This window comes from Zootoca vivipara, chromosome 8 (genome assembly GCF_965207765.1).
Source record: "Zootoca vivipara chromosome 8, rZooViv2.hap1.1, whole genome shotgun sequence".
Classification (NCBI taxonomy): domain Eukaryota; kingdom Metazoa; phylum Chordata; class Lepidosauria; order Squamata; family Lacertidae; genus Zootoca; species Zootoca vivipara.
The window spans coordinates 20,262,028-20,281,598 of NC_142591.1; the positions used below are offsets into that span (position 1 = coordinate 20,262,028).

The 19,571-nt window shown below is 44.2% G+C and overlaps 1 protein-coding gene across 1 annotated transcript in view; it reads left to right on the top strand.

Annotated features, from left to right (window-relative positions):
- The first annotated feature begins 445 nt into the window (after positions 1-445).
- Positions 446-19,571, top strand: part of LOC118090347 (cadherin-6) — a 146,317-nt gene continuing 127,191 nt past the window's right edge. Inside the window, exon 1 of the mRNA XM_035125971.3 lies at positions 446-952. The gene's annotated coding sequence lies outside the window, so the exon portion shown is untranslated. The remainder of the gene's footprint in view (positions 953-19,571) is intronic.

The following is a 19,571-nucleotide window of genomic DNA, read 5'->3' on the forward strand; positions in this document are numbered from 1 at the left end:
ATTGGTCCATCTGATGGGCTTCTACAGAGCCACACCATTGGTCCATCTGATGGGCTTCTACAGAGCCACACCCTTGGTCCATCTGATGGACTTCTACCGAGCCACGCCATTGGTGTGTCTGCCTCAGCTAGCCTGCACTGACTGGGCAGCATCTGCTGTCCACGGTCTCAGGCAGGGCCCTTGTGCCCCCCCCCATTCACCTGGAGAGGTTGACGCCCTTCCGCAAGAGTGGGACCCCGCATTAGAGATTCACCCGCTCACCCCACCGTCTCACCGGCTCGTTGCCTTTCATTCCTCAAACTCCTGAGGGCTTGGCCGGAAGACTTCCCAAGAAGAGCGCGCCTTTCTCTGCCACGCGAGGAGGCGGCGGCGGCGGCGGCGGCAAAGGAGGGGAGGCGGGTGTCTTGCAGAAAGGCCTCCTCCTTCTCCTCCTCGCACCTCCCACCCCATTCACTCGCGAATCGCTGGATGCCTGCAAGAGGCGCCTTCGCTGCTCCTCAGCCCTTCACCTCCCCGTCCGCAGAGCTGCGGCTCCGGCTCCCGAGGCGCCGCAGAAAGAGCAGGGCGCACCGTTGGCGTGCGCGCGTGTGGGTTCTGTGAGGTTAAAAGAAAAAGAAAAAGCCGGCAGGGCTGTGTGTGTTTGTGTGTTGTGTGTGTTTCTGTTTCTACATCTTTCCCGGCGAGTTTCCATTCCCTCCAAGGACTCCGGGACGCTGCCTTAGGGACCGAGTCCGCCGAGGGAGAGCTGCCCTCCGGCTGCCTCGCCTTCCTCCACGCCGTAGTTTGGAAGTGATGAGAGGGAGCTTCGGCGCCGCGCAAGTAGCTTCGGCGGCGGAAGGCGGACGGAGAAGCGGCGCCGTGGCCCCCGAAGCAGCCCGCTGCGTCGCTTCCCGACACGACTCGGCGCCGGCGAGCAACTTGGCGCATCCCTTTCGCCTTCTGCTCTGAGCCGGTAAGGAACCGATGGTTTATTCTTCTTCTTCTTCTTTCTTTTTCTTCCTCTTCTTCCGTCGCCGGTTCGGGAGAGCTCAGAGCGTGAGACACTTCAGGGTCGAGGGTTCGTGTGCCGCGCGGGGGCCAAAGGTCCCTGCATTGCGGAGAGGGTTGGACTAGATGATCCTTCCGACTCTACGTTCTAGGCAAGCAGTGCCAAATTGAATAAAACATCGGGTGGGGGGAGGTAAGCCCTTACTGCATAATCGATCACAAGATGGGGCACCCATCTTTTTGCCCATCAACTTTTTGGGGGGTTGGGGGGGCTCAAATATTTTATTGAAGGGACCTCGGCTCCTAGGAGTTGGCTTCTACGCTTCCCGTGTTTGTCTTGGTTCGGTGGGTCGGTTGGTATGCTGCTCTCCCCCCCCCAAAAAAAATAAACCCCATCCCTCCACCACTCTTCTTGTTTGGTCTGCTTCAAATGCTAATGAAACCCTGTTATTTGCACACACACACACGCACACACACACGCACACACACAAAAGTTGGCAGGTCCGTTACTATGGGAGCACTATGCCAGTGTGGCAGCACATGGACGGCGATGCGCTCTTTCAAGCTGGGGATGGGAGTTCTTGTCATTTCTTCCTCTTTTTTGCGCATGGATGGGATGCTAAGTGGATGCGAGCAATTGAGGTGCTTGATACCGTAGGAGCAACATCTTTGCTGCCAGTTTAGGCAAGGTAAAGAGAGGGGCGCCTTCTGTTGATGCCACTAGGAAGCCCTTTGGACACCCTGAAACACCTTCCCCCGACACACACAAAATCAACCGCGCCTCTCGCTACGAAGCAGGCAAATCCTAAGAATAATAATGATAGCCTTCTCTTTGGATTTGATATGGACCTCATAAGGCAGAAGGAAAGCCTCGAGGAGTGGGGGGGGGGGTCCGGAATACTGATCTAGAGAACGTACGCAGTTGAAACGAGGTCTTTCCTTGAGGAAAAGTCGGGAGAGCAGGAAGAGTTGCTGGAGATGGCACAGAAACCTGGTAAAGCATGGAATGCTTTGCGCCTGAAGAAGAGGCAGTGCGCAAGGTGAATGAATGTGGGGTGTTGAAGTTGAGCAGCTATAGGAAATTCAATCACAGGGTGAAACACGTTTCTGGCAAAACTATATGTATTGAAACACATTGCATGTATGCATTGTGCATGTGCGTGTGTGTGTGCATATAACCTCACCCCCAAGCATTCCTGCATGTAGCGTTTTTGATTTAAAGGTTTGTATCTGGGCATAGAGGTCAGCGGTTGTGGAATGAGGTCTTGAGAGTGCTGCAATAAAATCCATATTTTATGGAGAGTTAAATGCAGTGCTTTGTAAGTGCAACTGGATGTTCATCTATGGTCCCTCCTGGTGACATTCAGGGATCAAGAAGTTTAATGGCTTAAATTGCACTCATCCCAGCAGCACATCTGTTACCTTTAACCAGAAAGGGAACAGGAGATGTCTCTTTATGACACCTATGATTTAAAGTTTTCTTATCACAAGATCTTAATGGAGCGCAGGGGGTGGGCATACTCTTCAGCCTGATCCAAGAGAGTAAGGGCAATTCATTTGTTTGATGGGGGAAAGTCTTAGTGCAGTTCTTGTGCGAATAGCACACCCTTAACGGAAACTGCTATACGTGTGTGCTCCATTCATTGCGTACTCAGACGAAACTGTGCACATGAGTAACTATGCCGTTCATGATTACTGCTTTGGAAGTTGTGTGCAGAGCTGTGTGCTCAGTCTTCATACGGAGATCTTGTGTGCGCACAAGGGATGCCAGGTGTTGATGCAGGACCACATTAGGGATACTCTCATAGTTAAGTATTTATGCTGTGTGTGTATGTGTACATACGGAGTCTTGGCATTGCTTCTGCTTTCTTAGAGGCATATGAGACAATGTGTACCGGGAAAGGATTGGCTGGAATGTACATTTCTGGCTTCACCAGAGACATATATGCATATTCTTCCTCCTCCGGTCATGACAAAGGCTTGATTCGTGGGGTAGAATTTCAACAGCGTACATGGTTTCTGCCAGAAAGTGTTTGCGTGGAACTTTAAGGGCTCCATTCATTCGATTAGCAGCCCCTCCCTAAAAGAGTGATGTTTTACAGATCACTCTTTCTCCCCCCCCGCTTCTTAAGGGGGGTGGGAGTTGAATGATTCGATAACGTTCAGTTGGGAAAGAGGGTGGGCTAAGTCCAGATGAGTCTGGTGGGATGAGATCAAACAGATTCCTTCACCCCTGATATAAACATAGATTTCCATCGGGCTGCCACAGTGAGAGCATCTAATTGAATTGGCTCATATAAGCAACTCCAGTCCAGTGTCCTAATAAATAACTGCAGGACCAAGTCTCTTTATTCTGATATCATCAGGCAGGCTCTAGCACTTATCTGCTTCCTGCTTTTAAATTGCACTGAGAGTCCTTTGGCCCAAATTTCAAGTGATTTGCGACCCAAAACTAACTGGTTCCTCAGAAATAACAGTCAGAGGCAGTGGGGAAAGAATGTCTTAAAGGCAAGTAGAAATGATTCAGTCTGATGGTGGCTCCCTGCAGTTATCCTGCGCAGCCATTCGAGGCTCTTGAAAGCTGGTGCCCCCTCTAGGGACTTGCTAGTTTTTTCGTTATAGCGGTTTTCACACCAGTTTCCTGTTATCTCGTATCTCAAGGCTAGCCATCAAAGATTATATCTCTAGCTTGCCATTAAAAAGTGAGAGCAACGGTGAAGTTTAAACCGCATTGTTCTCTGTTAAAAATCTGCACTTCTCAGCATCCACCTCCTCACTCCTCCTGTGTCAGATTCCCAGTGAAAGTCGTCGCCAGTGAAAAAGATGTTTAGTATTTCTGCAGGCTTTGACAATACAGTAAAGCATAATACATTTGGTAGCTTGCATTGAATAAAATGGTTCTCTCTCTCTCTCTCTCCCTTTGCTGAACATTAGTAAACTATTTTTCGAAACTTGATGGAAGCTTTTCACAGACAAGTTCTGTTTACCAGATTGTATGTCTACTCTCATGATGTCTCAGTGAGATTAGGGATTCCCCCCAAAGTGTTTCCTTCTTTTGAGACATGTGTTTTGCTTTATCATATTCTTTTTCTATATATTTTTGAGTGGAAACTGTTTTCAGGAAAGATTCGCTTCCTCGCCACCCACACTCCAGTTAACTTGTTTGATTTGGGATTTGAAAAGATAATACTGTAAAGTCCAGCTCTCTATGTGACATGATAAATGGGCTGCATTTATGCATGGAGAACTTGTACAGTTGTTAAAATTAACTACAGTATTGTGATTCAATCTTTGCTGGAATAATTTACTCTTTTGCTATTTGAATGATCGTCTGACATTGCTATGTTGTGCTTTTTTTGGGGGGGGGAATCCAACTCCCAAATTAAATGAGTACAGCATTATTTCTTCATTTCAGCTAGAATTGTGAGAAATTAACAAAACTCACTGTGGAAACCCATTTGCAATACTGTACACAAATCTCATGCACTTTCATTCCACCTTCCAGTAAGTCTTTAGAGAGGGGCAGGATAAATCAAGTTGATGCTATATAGAGAAATGGTATCAGGCCCAGCTATGGATCTTCTTCACATTGCATAAGGATTGCTGTAATTCCTATATCGATCTACTGAAATTATATATAGTATAACAAGAGGGAAGCACTCAATAAACACAGGTCAAGAAGGAGTACCTCCAGAATGAAAGCATAAATTTATGAATTCATCTAAACTATGGGTTCAGTTGCTTGATTTTTGTTTGCATCAGGAATGTATTTACTCCTTGGCCTGCGCCGAAATTGTGCAAGGGGAAAAAAATGCTGATTTCCTTTGCATGTTGTCTTATGGTTACTGTTAGTTTGCAGAAGTTCTCTCCCGGTGCCTTTTTAAGTTGCTGTGCTTCTCCTGATGTTTCTAAACCAATAATCATTTGGTCAGAATGCTCCAGAATTGGACATACAGTTTTGGATGGGATTGTAATTCCTTTTGCTGTAGCTACCATTTCTTTCGCTTATCCGTCGCTGTGTATACGTTGAGTGTGCATATCAATTCATCCAACTCATTTCATAAACTAATCTATGTCCTAGCAAATCAATCTTTTCTGCTGAGTGAGTATGGTAGTTGTTTTTCTCTTTATAGACATTGGTTATCAACTTTGGGTGGTTTTTTTTGGGGGGGGGGAACTGTCATAAGCAATCATTGGTTTTGGCCTTGGTATCCCAATCTGAATGAAGTTGGAGTATGGTCCCAAAGGACAGAGAAGTGACTCACTCTGAAATGTATGCTTGTTTCAAAAATACAGTTTTTAACTCAGCGGCTGTCTACCTCATTTACCTAACAAATAGGTTTAAGCAGATTACCAGTGCATTTTAGAAACCCTTTCCCTTTTGAATACTGAATAATATACGGGAAAGTATCATAATTGTGATTCAAATAAGCAGACTGGAGGGAAAGAAATGTGCATTGTTATTTGGTAAATTACAGTAATGCTTGGTTTTTTAAAAGCTTTTTTATCAAGGCATTCACTCACTCTCATCGAGAAGTGTGTGTGTGTGTGTGTGTACCTGTAAAGAAGGGAAGTAAAAGTTGGGCTTTTAATTTGAAACTGGACACCTGGGTGGCAATCATTTGCTCTTGGTATAGTCTTCCTATATGGCCCTGGCCAAGGGATTTAGCCTCGCTTCCCTAAAAAACATTCAGACATTCCCCCCTCCCCCATCACACACACACACACACACACACACACACACACACACTCACGGGTATTCTTCAGAGAGAAAATGTTTATCAGGTCAGTTTCTGTAACGTCACATTTGATCGTATAGGACAGCAAGTTTCATAACTCCTAAAAAGGCTTCAATCAAATTGTAAGCATTGGTCATTTTTATTTGTTGTTTATTTAATCAAGCACAGTTCAGCAAATGTTAAGAATATAGTGTTCAATGGAAAAAAAACCGGTGAGACATAACGGTGGTTTGAATTCTGCTGAATCGTGGCCTTTTTTTAGTCTATGTTTTTGTGGCAACCCCCTCCCCCCAGGACACCCCCCCCCATGAATTTTTGACTGAAATACTACATATACCTGAATGAGCGTCTCCACCCCCATCGTTATGCCCGGACACTGAGGTCCAGCGCCAAGGGTCTTCTGGCGGTTCCCTCGCTACGAGAAGCCAAGTTACAGGGAACCAGGCAGAGGGCCTTCTCGGTAGTGGTACCCACCCTGTGGAATGCCCTCCCACCAGAGGTCAAAGAGAACAACAATTACCAGACCTTTAGAAGGCATCTCAAGGCAGCCCTGTTTAGGGAAGCTTTTAATGTTTGATTTCTGTATTTTAATGTTTTGTTGGAAGCCGTCCAGAGTGGCTGGGGGAACCCGGCCAGATGGGCGGGGTATAAATAATAAATTATTATTATTATTACATATTAGCCAATTTGAAATCAATTTTGTTTGCCAGTGTACTTTTTTTTATTGAGACACACATAGAATGCGGGGGGAAATGTTGTACATTGATAGACAATATTGAATGGTGTGACCATGAGGTCATGCTGGAGGTTGATAAAACTTCGCTTTCAACATAGCAGTCCCACCTACATTTCAGGCACCTACTCCTCAGGCACCATGCCTTGCTGTGTAGACAATGACAGCATTCACAGATTCTTTTATATATATTCGGTTCCCTAGAATAAGGGAACATTGACTCTGTAGCATCACAACTCCTGGAAAGTAGCAAAAACTATTCCATCAGTTTCTTAACACTCCATAGATAGTGATGCTGTGTTGCTATCGCTCCACCTGGCAAATTGAGGACATCCTGGGTCTTCTTTGCATCAGTAGAGCAAAACGATGAGGACACCAAAGGGACATTTATCATGACTTGTGGCAGCTACATAGTCACATCATCCTAGTTGTTCAATGCAGGTTTGGAAGATTAGTCAGCTCATCGCTTCCCTACGTAACAATTTTAGTCATTCAGAAATTATTATTTTTCCACGCAGCAATTTCAGTCTTCAGGAGCGCGTATAACATAATGCGTCACATTTCCACAAAACAACTTATCCTTATTAGGATCAAGAGTTTTCTCTCTGTCTCTCTTCTTTGGCATTGACACTTGGTTAAAGAATTTGTAGCTGTCCGGTTGTATGCATTTTTAGTTGATCAAAATTGCACGAATTTTCTGATGGACAAAATTGGTCATTTTGAAGAAGAGAGTAAGGTGTTTTTTTAAAACAAAAACGATGTTTCATGTTGTGCATCAACAACCAGCTTAGAGGAGACACATCCTCCTATGGGTGTTGCTTACCTTCTGTGATGTTTGTAAGTGTTGCTATTAAAAATAATAATTCCTATTATTTTAAAATGTTGCCGAATTAATCAGGGGCAGCTTGTATGTCATATAAAAGTGTTTATATATATATAAAAGATTGATCTAACCAATTAATTGACTAAGTATGGAAATGCAGTTTTAATATAAAGTATACTTGTTTGCAGAGGAAGACTTCCAAAGCACAGACTTCCAAAGCCACTGTCAGGGGTTTGTTGGTTTGTTGATTTGATTGTTTTTGCAATCAAGTGGTGCAGAAATTTTAATAAAACAAACAAACAAACAAACATTACTACTTGTTGACCCCAGAAGTGTTTTTTCTTCATCAAGCATAACAGGACAAGATTCAGCCAAAATTAAACTGTTTTACTATTTTTTTTCAGCAAGCTTACCAGGCTGTATAATTCAGTTATCCATATTTGTTTTTAAAAGTTTTACTGATTTTTATCTGCATTGATAATTATGCAGGTATATTTTAACAGCTTTGTGGATTTGAGCTGTGTTTTATTGGTGATTTTATTTCATATACGCCTTAGAGAGTCGTGTGATTAAGCAGTCCATACATTTGTAAAATACAAATTATGGAATTTTTCTCTGACCCAGGGCTTTCAGTAGGGAAAGTAAGCAAACACATCAGAGTAAAAATACTAGGAGTTAAAAGTAGCTAGATAGTGTACTTAAAAACAAACTGGGTTGATAAAAGCAGTTCTTTATTTTTACAAATATATGTGGCCAAACTCAGTTCATAATTCCTCTACATGAAATGTGAATAAAAATTACGAAGAGGTGGCAATCTAAGGTAGTACACAGTACAGTCAGATTGTTCCATGTTTTTGAACTTCCATATAGCAGCCCTTCCATTGTGACCCTATCAAGTCCCACTCCAGAAAACTCTTGTGTGAGTTCAGGGGACGGAATCTTAACATAGAGTGGCATAACACAAAAGACAGGCCCATCCTGCTCACTTGACTACTGGTTGTTAAAGTCACCTTTGTCCAGTAATTCCTTGACCTTTCTATTCAGTAGGTATTTAAAGAAACCCCAAAACTTGCCCAAGTCTAAATCAGACCAGTAGTTTATTTTAGATAGCATTTTTGCTTCATACTGGCTGAGTGCATCTCAGTGTGCTTTGCTGCAGATTTCTTTTTGTCCCTGAGATCATCCTACACGGCTGATTTCCCCCTCCTCCAGAGAGCTTCCCTTGGAAACCATTTTGGTTTCCTGCCTGAAGAAGGAATAGTTTCCTTCTTCTCTTTCGGGAGATCCTCAGGCCCGCAGGAGGAAGAAGGAACTTGCCAGGAAGGAGAATTTGACCAGATTGTAACCAATGCTTCCCTTGTCACAACTTTCCCCAACTTTGCAGCCTGGCATACTATAGGGATGATCTCTTAAGAATAAAATGAAAGGCATGGTTGTGTGGTGTTTGGGGACCTTCACTGCAAACACTCTGATGTTCCTTCTACGGAATAATTAGTTGGCTTTTCTGAGAGTTGAAGGTTGATTTGAAAGAGGCATGGTGTACCATAATGGTTCATGGTGTGTGCATTAAACTAAGCATCCGTCACACCTCCTGATATTGGCTCATAATGGCTCAGTGCCAGCCCTCTGCACTGTCAGCCCAGCCTGCTTAAAAGTTCCCTTCTCAAGCCCCCAAACTAGCTGGTAAGACTGGGAACAGGTGGGAGGGAGCAAGCATCAAAGGTGACCTCTGAAAACCCAGGGTTCTTATCTGCAACGAAAACTTCTGCGCCTGCTCAGAACCTGCAATGTCAAAGGGAGCCCCAGAGCTTTATTTCTTCCAAGGAATTTTCTCCTCGCTGTCTTGCCAATTACCATATTTAAATCAAAGTCCTCGGGAGGATTCCTCTGAATGATTAAAGCCTCCATTGCTGGTATGAACGGTGGGAACTTAAGATGAGACCTCAGCTCTCATGAGTCTTTTCTGCTGACAATTTCCTCCCTCCTTCAACCAGACACTTTCCCAAATATACTAAGTTGCAAGGATGTGGAAAGACACCCGCAGTCTTCCCAGGAGGCCTAGCTAGGTCTTTCTAAGTTTAAGAGAAATCCCAAATGTTCTCTAAAAGTTCTTCAAGGAAGCTTGGAAAGGATGAGCCAGTTACGAATCAGGGTGGGGAATTTAACCTGTAACTGGTAGCCTTTTAAACCTCTGTCAAACTTGTTCAACTAAGGTGCCCATGGGACAACACCCATGGATTTTACAAGCCCTTGTGGTTACTTAGAGGCTTATACTTGGAACCTGGAAGGGAAAGTACTCAGCATCTAGTACACATCTGTTATAACATTTGAGCATACTTTCTTTATAAACACCAAATTAATTTGGATATCTCTTTGGACATTTGGATGGCATATATGAATCTGTATGTGTAAATTAAATGGATGTTTTGGTGTTGATTGTATTGTTAACATGAGCCGATAGGTTTTTTGCTTCTTCTTTTTTCCTTTTTCCTTTTCCTCTAATAAATTTGCAATGAAAAAAACATTTAAAAATCAAACAATAAGCATAGAACAATAGAAATGAGTGTGTACATGATGGGGAATCAGAGAACCTGTTTGAGAACTGTTGTCTGACTCCAGCTGTTCATAAATGAGGATGCTACCCCACACATCAGTGTGAAAAATGCAACAATTTTACACTGGCTGCCTCATGCAGACTGCTGTCCGATCCCCAAAAACACTGATAGCATCTGTTCAAGCTCAGAAGTTTGCCAGCCTTGCTATGTTTCAAAACAATCCATTTCATAATGCCTTTGCCTTGGCAATGCAGGGAGGAATTTTGTGGATTAATTAGACTTCATTGCCAGAATGTGTGTGTGTGTGAGAGAGAGAGAGATGCAGAAATATTTAATTATAGTCAGAAAGTGGCTATTAGATTTCATTTGCAGCATAAAATATGTATTGTATCTTTTCCAATGTTCCTTTATGCCGTGTAGTGCACACACACACATTCAGACTTTATGAATAAGCTATCACTGCACCTGTTTTGATACCTTAATATTCTCTCTGTTAAATCTGATTCCTTGCATTGGAGGCTGCAAATTAAAACTCTCCATCCACGTTTTTTTATAGGTGCGATAGAAAAAGTTGTGTCCGGTGGTACCTTTTGCCTGGTGGAAGGCATAGCTGCCAAGTTATCCCTTTTTTACAGGGATTTTCCCTTATGCTGAATAGGCTTCCTCGCGAGAAAAGCGAAAACTTGGCAGCTATGGTGGAAGGTACTTGTAGGGAAAATGAACCTCAAAGTTGTTGAGTTTTTTTGGTGGGAAATGAACCTGAAAGTTTTCAGCTTCCTGGTCCTGTTGACAAAAAGCCAGACATTTTGCAGATTTTGTTATTTGAATCCCAGACATGACTGGGAAATTCTGGGCGTACGCCAACCCTATCCACTTGCTCACCTGTGGCACCTGCAAGTTGTGGAATCTGATCCCCCCTCCCATTCTTTTCAAGCTCTCGCACCTCTGAAGCTCCTCCTCTTTTCCCTTAAAAGCTGCTCCTCACCTTCGGGAACAGAATGGCATATGCCAGGCTTCCTCAACCTCGGCCCTCCAGATGTTTTGGAACTACAGTTCCCATCATCCCTGACCACTGGTCCTGCTAGCTAGGGATCATGGGAGTTGTAGGCCAGAATAAGTAAAAAACACATTCTTTCCACTAAGCTAAAGCCATCATTCGATGCAATCAGCCCCACCCCCCATCCCCATCCCACATGTGTGAGATGCCAAGTGAGGGCTGCTAACTTCTCAGCTGCTGCTCTATTCAAATTGTCAGTTAACAGAACCTGATGCCTAATCATTATCAAGTGGTATTTTGCTGTAATACGAAGTGTAAAAAATAGTATAGTGCAGGCTTCCTCAACCTCAGCCCTCCAGGTGTTTTTGGCCTACAACTCAATGATCCCTAGCTAGCAGGACCAGTGGTCAGGGATGATGGGAATTGTAGTCTCAAAACATCTGGAGGGCCGAGGTTGAGGAAGCCTGGTATAGTGGTTTGGGAAGGGAAACTCCAGGATACAGATTTGCTATTGACAAACAACAACAAAAGCACTGTCTTTCACTTGGCAATTCCAAGCACAGCCCGGAATAAAAATCTGCTCGGTATTAAAGCTAAGTTGGTGGTGGTTATGTTCCGCATGCTGCTCTCTGATCAAGATGATGCCAGCTGGGATTCATAGATGATCGCCCTGCACCGCAGAGCAGCAATACCCAGAGAAGGATATTCTGTTCTTGCTCAGCTCTTCAAAAGAATTGGGGCATCTTTCCATCATGTCTCAATGTCTTCTATGATGGAACGAGGAAGGCAATTTGCAGTTCTAGCCAAAGCAGTGGAAGAAAGTCATACTGAGCCTGTAATTCGAAGCACCCTTACTGGGAAACAGACACCAGTGAACTCAGTGGGATTTTTTTTTTTTGAATAAACATGCATATGTTTATGCTTCAAGAAGTTATTTTTTGCAAACTGCCATCATACTTGTTACCTCTGATCCAAGCTGAAAATGAAAACAAAACAGCTAGGCTGGATATTTTCATGTTTACATGCAATTAAATCACAACTTTGCATGTTTCCCAAAGGTGAAAATAGTAATGTTTCTTTTGTAACTTAATTTCCCCCACTTAGGTTTTGTTTTGTTTTGTTTTATAATTAAAAAACACCTCTATACATTTATATATATTCCAAGAAACAACAGCCCAGAATCATCAAGCATCACAAATTGTAACCTCCAATTGTTAATGTCCAATCTGGAGAAAACTAAAGTACAGCAAAAACATATAGCATGTGTTTACTCAGATTTAAATCCGCTGTAATCAGGCCCCGATCCTTGATGGGAGAAGTGGTGGTGGTACAAAGTACACAATAGTGCCCCTGTTTTCATCTGAAACATGCCAACAACTTTGCTTACTCAGAAGTAAATGGCACACAGTTCAATGGGATTCACTGTAAAGCAAGTGCACATGAGCTTGCAGCCTTAGCTACCAGAATTAAGACAGAAATCTCCATCTGGAATAAGAAGGTAAATCACTGCAATCCACTTTTTGATGTTAATTGGTAGATCCCAAACATCTAGCTAGCATCTGTAATGTGCACAAACTCAGAGTGGGATTTTTTTTTTTTTTTTTACATTCAAGGCTTACCTCCCTACTTGAATGCTGAATTGGGTGATGACTTGGGGAAGGCAATTTTTTACCTCGCTTATCAATTCTAATCCTGGCTGAGCTCTTGCAAATCTTAGCTGGTTACAATTAACTTGCTGGGAGATCGTCTTTGATGGCACAGCTCAGCTCCCTTGCAGAGTTGATCACACTCTTGTTTCCAACAGCATTGCAGAAGACGACCCAGTGAAGAAGAAATAACACTTTATAATGCTTCCAATTAACCAGGTCAGGAACAAACTGCAAGGCTGCAGATAATGGTTAACAAGCTGTGTGGATGTCTTCCTACCAGTACTCTGCTTCTTAAGAGAAGAAACTTCAGTTGTGGCGTGAAAGTCAGATTCAGTTGAATCATTAACAGAAAGTTTTAAGAAATAAGAGGGAGCCCTTTACTGAAACTGTTCACTAAAGGCAGAAGGGAATACGTGGAAGAGCTCAGTTGGTAGAGCATGAAACGCTTAGAGCATGAATCTCAGAGTCATGGGCTTGAGCCCCTCATTGGGCGAAAGATTCTTGCATTGCAGGGGGTTGGACTAGATGACCCTTGTGGTCACTTCCAACTGTACAGTTCAGCAGATGTGAATTAGATTTTTGGAGATTCCTGCCAACCTAGCAGTTCGAAAGCACGTCAAAGTGCAAGTAGATAAATAGGTACCGCTCCGGCGGGAAGGTAAACGGCGTTTCCGTGCGCTGCTCTGGTTTGCCAGAAGCGGCTTTGTCATGCTGGCCACATGACCTGGAAGCTATACGCCGGCTCCCTCGGCCAATAATGCGAGATGAGCGCGCAACCCCAGAGTCGGTCACGACTGGACCTAATGGTCAGGGGTCCCTTTACCTTTACCTTTTTAATTCAAAGTATAGATGGATGGAGGCCAGGAGAAACGTCTTTGTGGACTTCTTTTCCATAGAGCCATTCAAAAGGGAAGCGTGAATGGTTGTTTTTACGGGTGGTTTGAGTCTACAGTCCTGTGCACTTCTCACTTTCTTAGTGACCATGCGCAGGATTGAACCATATAAGTCCCATAGTACAAATAGGGTGAAAGTGTCCCAGCTTCAGGCGCAACCAGGACACAAGTGCAAAACGGGCTGCAAATGCTATATGCATTTATGATTACAATAATGTTAAATATTTTAGCTTTGTAGTTTGCAATTGTAATAATTAGGCATGCCTTCAAGATAATTGCAACGGAGAAAACCAGGCTTCTGGAAGTCGTAACAAGAGCAGGAGTCCAGACAAGGAGGCGTATTTAGCTATTACGTTTTGCAAGGAAACAAAAATCAGAAATGTGGCTGGGATCAGTTACTGCTCTTTGAACATCAGCTGCCAGCTGGTTTTCCATACCACAGCATTTGAGCTGACTTTCTATAAAGCATCAAGCAGCAAGAGTAGTTTACCTGAACTGTGCGGCCTTGGGATTTTAACTGTAGTGGCATTGAAGTTCTGCAACCATCATTTTAAACTCTGGATTTTACTATTTGCTTCCAAACCCAGCATCCATTTGGCCAAGAACAGGCCTCCAAAACTTGCTGAAAATCTCCCTCTCGCTCCCTCTCTCTCTCCCTCTCTCTCTCTCTCTCTTTCTCTCTCTCTCTCTCTCTCCTCCTTTCCCAGAAATCCCTTCCTCCTTCCCCTTTCTGAAATCTAAAATGCAACCCTGCCCCACAGGACTGGAAGCATTTTTTAAAACGTGAGGTGTGCTGAATAGATAAATGCACTATCGTTTATTAATCTGCTCCAGCGGGGGGGGGGGGCATTTATTGCAAGTTTCCAAACTTCACGAGGCCTACAGTGCAGGATCAAAATATAATAAGGCTTGCAGCAGATTGTAAGCAACTCTAGCTGATCCCTTGAAAGATATCTTTTTACCCGCTCTTTCGGGGCCTTTCTCATTTTGCATCATGACACTCTCTCCTTTCCGCTGCCCAGAGGAATACATTTCCAGCCGTGTTGTGCTGTGCTCCCCTGTAATGCTTCTCATTGCAAGCAACTTGCTTTTCTCTGGTGCTTAATTTGTAAAAAAGAAAAGAAAAGCTAGAGAGATGCTGGAGCACAACCTTGCTTGGTAGCCACAGGCTCAGATGCCCTTGTCTGCTGTATCCCACCTCATATTTACAGAATTCCTGCCTGTTTTCATGTAGAGATAAGCATAAGCATGTCTCCCCTAAGCCCCATGAAATTGGTAGTGCGCTTAATTTTTCACAGGATCTGCTATCTGGGGTTGCATGATATGGTTCCAGTATATGCTTAATTAACGTTTCACAAGCAGAAGCACAATTTTGCAAAAGACTCTCACCTCCCATCACTGTGCCGTTCTTTGATCAGAAAGTAAAACACTTGCTTTTGATTCCTGGAAGTGACCTGTAAAGGCCACTTTCATTCCTGTGTGGTGATGAGACTCTCAGCTGCTCCCTGTATATGCCATAACCACCCACAACTCACCCAACATTTGGAACAATGCTGAAAAACCACACCAAAAAATAAAATAAAAGAGCAACAATTAACAATAATGCAATCTGAATTTTATCATTTTTAAATTATTATTAAATTTATATTCCTTCTTTTATCCAAGGGGAGGAACACATATTTCTCTCACCCACCTCCATTTTATCCTCACAATAACCTTGTGAGGTAGGTTAGGCCAGTGTTTCTCAACCAGTGTGCCTCCAGATGTTTTGGGACTACAACTCCCATCATCCCTAGCTAGCAAGACCAGTGGTCAGGAATGATGGGAGTTGTAGTCCCAAAACATCTGGAGGCACACTGGTTAAGAAACACTGGGTTAGGCAGGTCACCCAGTGAGCTTTGTGGTCAGGTGGGAACTAGAACTCCCTATCTCCCAGTTATTAGTCTAGCAGTCTAACCACTATACCGGCTCTCCAGCAAGAGAGACAACTGAGAAAAGGTGAGGTGTGGGTAACAAGGGATGGAATGTGAGCAAATGCAATAGCCTGCAGTTTCCGGAGGACCTTCAGGTGCTTCCCTCACTGCGAGAAGTGAAGTTACAGGGAACAAGGCAGATGGCCTTCTCGGTAGTGGCACCCTTCCTGTGGAACGCTCTCCTATCTGATGCAGGGCCGGCTCTACAGCCAGGCTGGGCCCGCCCGCCGGGCGCTCCGCCGTGCAGCAAGCCTGGCCGCCCATCGCGCAGCAGCACCCTTGGCAACCACGCTGTGCGCTGAGCCCGCCCGCCGCGCTGGAAAACGGGGCAACGGGGGCGGCGGAGGGATCCGTCGCACCACGGCGCCAGGGCGCCAAAGGTGCTTAAGACGGCCCTGATCAGATGTCAAGGAGAGAAACACAACTTTTCAAAGACATCTGAAGGCAGCCCTGTATTGGGAAGTTTTAATTGTTTGATGTTATATTATGTTTTTGTATGTGTTGGAAGCAATCCAACCAGATTGGGGAGGGGGGTATAAAAGTTGTTGTAGTAGTAGTTGCAGCAGCAGCAGCAGTAGTAGTTGTTATACAAAAACCTAGTTTATACATCACAAGGGCATACCATCTTCATGCAATGTAAGCAGTGACAAAAGCAAGGAATAGGAACAACAGTCTCTATTCAACTTATCTTCTTGTGGGTTGGGCCCAGAGGGAGAGGTTGAGTGAACTGGCAAGCAGTGATAGAGGGGGCCTCTCCAACCCTGCCCAAGAGCTCCACAAAAGCTTGAGTTGGCACTGCCAAATTTGTTAGAAATGTTTGCCATGTTGCATACACTTTAAGGATATCAAAGATTTTATCACACACCCTGCCTGCCTCCCTCCCTCCCTCTCAGCAGCAACTGGTTGTAATTTCATCAGTCTGGTTACCACGGGGTCGCTGTTGGTGTGTCGACTGTCACAAGTAAGTAGAGTTAAAGTGCAGCCTTCACCCTAATTTCCTGGTGATCTATTACCCTGAACTTATCACGAAACGCATTTAATACACAACGGGTGTTATTCATAATGACAGCTCATTTATTGTTGACAACTCAGAGAAGCGTGTAGGTTGTAGCGAATTTAAATTTAACAGGACTGCTGGGGGAGTAGTCAGATTTAGCAAGGCAAACTTTGGCGTGTTTGGTATTTCAAGCTCCATGTCGTCTTTCCAACCCTCATCTCCAACCCCACCTGCAAAGACACCTCCTCCTTTTTGGCCAGAACAGAAATGGTCCACTTAATCTGTGGTGCCACCTAGGGAGCAGAAACAGCTAAGAGGCTGCAGGTTGCATGAAGGGATTTCTGTGCCGCAATATTATTTCGAAACAGCCTCCCCTGAGGTTCAGCTCATAAATGTAGAGCACTTAATGTACACCCCTGTCAGGAGCCACTGCTTCAGAATGGGCAGCAGGAAACACGGCGTAGCTTGGAGCCTGGCCATTATGGTTCTACATTTGGAATTGATGATGACCTAGTGGGACTTTTACATCCCAGGCATCTCTGAATGGAGCACAGCATTTCTCCTGAGCTAATGAAGGAGAAATAAAAAGAAATGCAGGCTACTAACTCAGAGAGCAGTTTTTCAGGGACTGGGCTTCTTCTTCTTCAAATATATGAAAGGATGTCATATGGAGGAGGGAGAAGGATTGTTTTCTGCTGCTCCAGAGAAGCGGACACGGAGCAATGGATTCAAGCTTCAAGAAAGAGGATTCCGCCTAAACATTAGGAAGAACTTCCTGACAGTAAGAGCTGTTCGGCAGTGGAATTTGCTACCAAGGAGTGTGGTGGAGTCTCCTTCTTTGGAGGTCTTTAAGCAGAGGCTTGACAGGCATATGTCAAGAATGCTTTGGTGGTGTTTCCTGCTTGGCAGGGGGTTAGACTGGATGGCCCTCGTGGTCTCTTCCAACTCTATGATTCTATTCTATTCTATTCTATTCTATGATTCTTAGATTTTTCAGGGACCGGGATTCTTCATATACTTCCTTGGTAGCTTCCACCTTCATGCATCTCTTCCTTGTGTTCTTTAGGGGTTCTTTATACTTGCCCAGAAGGTGCTTCTGTGCCTTTTGGTATCTTCAAGTTTGGCACATAGAAAAATGCAGGAAGAGGGTCTGCTCTCCTCACTGTTGCCCTATGACTGAAGGCACCATACTCAGCAAATTCCTCTCTGCTAGGCACATAGGCCTTGGCACACTTTTGGGCTGTTTTCAGATGTTAGGACTAAGCTACGGTTCAGCCAAATGGGCAGGAGCCTAGCCTCCAGAAGGCAGGACTCAAAATTACAAGAAAGGAGAATCCAACTAAACACCAGGAAGAACTTTCTGATGGGTAACAGCTGTTTGGCAGCGGAATTGATTACTTTGGAAGATGGCGGACTCTCCTTCATTGGAGGTTTTTAATCAGAGGTCAGAAATTCTTTAGGTGTGATCCCTACATTACAGGTTGTTGGGACTAGATGGCCTCTGTGTTGACTTCCAGCTGTAAAATTCTATCATTCTACTATTCCTTTTGGGCTCACATATTCCTGTTTCCTCTTCCTTGCTCCGGCATGGTTGTGAGGAGTTAAGAAGCTTTTTGCTTTTATTTGACCACAGCCTTCTGTGTCATCTGGATCTGTGGTTGACATTTATGATGTCTAGTTTAAGCAAACCAGCTTCAGAAAACACATTTTGAAGTTTGCTTGCTTTAAACTTACCCCGGTTAATATAAACCACAGTTGGTTGGTGCAGATGACACGACAAACCGTGGTTAACCAAATGTCTCCACGCTCCTTGCGGCTGCGTGGAAGATTCACCCTTGAGGACCAGAATGGAGAACATCAGCTCTGAGGGCTGAATGTAGCCATGCCCTTCACTGTCTCTGCTCAAGTGCTTTGGCTGGCTGGCATGCTGCCTGTGATAATGTCTCTTGCTTGCCTGGGTGGAGAAGGGTGTTTGTAGGAATATTTGACGTTTGTTTGGCTGGAAATGTAGCCTACTGTACAAAGGAAAGAGTTGCCTCCACTTCTCCTCCCAGTTCTGTATGTGCATATTTGTATGCAATGTTATCCGTCGGTCCATATGGTCCAAAACTGTTCCTGGGTGTGTTTATGTTGAGTAGGGGGGCTATTAATTTGCTTAATTAATCGAGATGGGCAGGTGGTGATAAACAAGTTTGGCAAACAGGAGAGGAAGATGGAGCTAATCTTTCATTTTGTCTCAGAGAATATGATAAGGATTGGTATAGATAGATAGATAGGTAGATAGGTAGATATAGATACAGATATATAGATATGTCTTCAGCAACTGTACAGGTAGCAGGAATTCAACAGGTGAAGCCTCCTTACAGCCATACTGAAATGTTACACTAGACGAATTTTTGCCTGTCATGTAACATCCATATAGAATGTTAGTCCGTGCCTTAATTTGTTGCTATAGTACAGACCCCATCCCTACTCCAAATATTTTAAGAGCATAGCCTCTCTTTGAATTAGTATTCTCAGAGGACAGATTCAAAGCCACACAACACAGTTCCAGTGAATCCGTCTACGATGGAAAACTGATGGTTGACCTCTCTCAGATGGTGCTGTAAACTGATGGTATTGCATGACAACAGCAGGGATGGCAAAAGGATAAAGGCTTTGGTCTCTCATTCCATATAGTGAATATGGACACCATATAAGTATGACCCCCAATAACTGAGTGTGGAGGTGCATGTATGTTGTTGTTGTTGTTGTTGATGATGATGATTGTCAGGGTTGTTGCGACTACTCTAGAGTAACGACTTTCCACATGCTTGTCTTTTAACAGTCTTTATTGGTGCACTCTATTTACAGTGTAACGAGCTGTTGGATGCATGTCTGCTCATTCTGATCCAGAATCCGGCACTGCCCCTTTACACGACTTTGACCAACATAAAAGCCGTGGGACAGTGAATCTCCTCCCCTTTCTCCTCCTCCTTAATTCCGGTGCCAGGGGAAAGGGTCTACGATCTGTTTTTTCCCTGTCCCCCCTTTCCGCCTCTTTCTCTTCCCGTCTGTGGAGCAGGGGCTCTCCCATGCTGCCAGAGACCTAGCACTCTCTCTCCGTTTCCTGACCATAGCTGCCAAGTTATCCCTTTTTTACAGGGATTTTCCCTTATGCTGAATAGGCTTCCTCGCGAGAAAAGGGAAAACTTGGCAGCTATTGCCCCTTCAGACCCCGCACAT